This window comes from Cebus imitator, unplaced genomic scaffold (assembly GCF_001604975.1).
Source record: "Cebus imitator isolate Cc_AM_T3 unplaced genomic scaffold, Cebus_imitator-1.0 Scaffold821, whole genome shotgun sequence".
NCBI lineage: Eukaryota > Metazoa > Chordata > Mammalia > Primates > Cebidae > Cebus > Cebus imitator.
In genome coordinates this window covers 299914-301555 of record NW_016108136.1, presented here as the reverse complement: position 1 = coordinate 301555, position 1642 = coordinate 299914, and the positions used below count along the sequence as shown (strand labels likewise).

Below are 1642 nucleotides of genomic sequence, written 5' to 3'. Positions count from 1 at the left end.
GTTCTTTTTTAATTCCTAAGTGTGATGACTGGGTTTCCACACTCAAACCTGAGTGTGAACCTTTTTACAACATCAGCACATACCAGTCTGATGTTTAAATAAAAAGGTCAATTTCAACTGTCCTATTAATTTTACAAGATTCCAAATCTTTTTCTTTAAACCTTTTTACATCAGTACATTACCTGTCTGATGTTTAAAAATAAATTTCAATTTCAACTGTCCTATTAATTTTACAAATCTTCAAATTATGCTTCTAAAAAACTGAAAAATTTAACTACTAGCCTGCCTCATTATAATGAGATTTCTATTTGATATAATATCAACTTATCAATTTACATGAATGTTGTTGATTTTGAGATTGCATAGCCTGTCACTATAATAGTACACTTTTTGATAAGGATAAGGTCAATAGAAAAAGTATTTACTTTTAATGATTAAATTGGGATCTCTAATATCTTACCTTTGGGATACTTAGCAAATAGTCACTTACATAATATACTATCTAAATGCACCAATTTAAACATTTTTAATTCCTTTATTTTCTTTTTTAGAATTTCAAAGCTTTCAGGCACTGCTACCAAAAAAATCACAATAGATTTTTTACCTGGTTATTACACATTATAAATGATCTCATAGTAAATCATTAATCACTGGGATGTACATTTTATAAGGACAGAGATGCTTATCCAGTTTGTTCATTGTATCCCCCAGCACCTATTCCCGACATATTATCAGCTTAAAAAATATGTGTTGTTAAATACCTGCAAGCTCCTCTTTTATCTTATGGAATTCAGCATATTACTTCCACATTTAGAGCATACTGCTGATATGTGTAATATCTTCTTGCTATTGCTTGATGCCATGAAAATAGTAAGCATGATCTGAACAGAAATTCTAAATCACAAGTTCTTGACTTTCAAGTTATACAGTGATATGTGGCAAATGGGTGGCAAGAGATCAACATAGATTCTCTTATGTTGTGCTGAGGAGGCAAGACTCAATATGGAGTCTGGATACACAGACTGCTCTAGGGCTAGGGAGAAAGCCACTGAAAGAAGACCGTCTGTGCATGACAGTATCAAATTTTATACTGATGCCAAGGTGAATGTTAAATAGCGCCACAGGGCTGATAATGAACATTGCCATTATAAAGTAGTTAGAAGCAACCATTGTGAATTATAAAAAAGTAGCTCAGTTTTTGGTGTGCTGCAAGTAATTTATACTAACGAAAATTTAAAAAGTCAAGTTCATGAACAATCATTTATGAATAATCAAGATTATTCCTAAGACATTACTCTTGCCCTCACATTTCTAAGTAAAAAGCAGCAGAGATACAACTAGTTTGCTGGGAACTACATATAACACAGTGAACATGAGTGGGAATGTGTGTCATATGAATGCCACCTATCATGTCAAAGTAGGCTAACACTGCAGATCTGAAGCAAGCAGCTCTCTAATTTATTACTACCTAATAAATCCTAAATACAAATCTCTGTTTCATCTTCAACCTAGTAACCTCTGGCATTTATAATCTGTTTCTTAATATGAAAATAAGAATAATCTCTGTCTAGATTTGTAAATAAAATTTATAAAGAAAAAGAAAAGTAAACATATGCTTCTGATCCTTTGATCAGCATGGTCT

At 32.0% G+C, this 1642-nt stretch overlaps 1 pseudogene; it reads left to right on the top strand.

The window, feature by feature from the left end:
- On the top strand, positions 1 to 93 carry LOC119469766 (annotated as a pseudogene).
- The last annotated feature ends 1549 nt before the right edge of the window (positions 94 to 1642 follow it).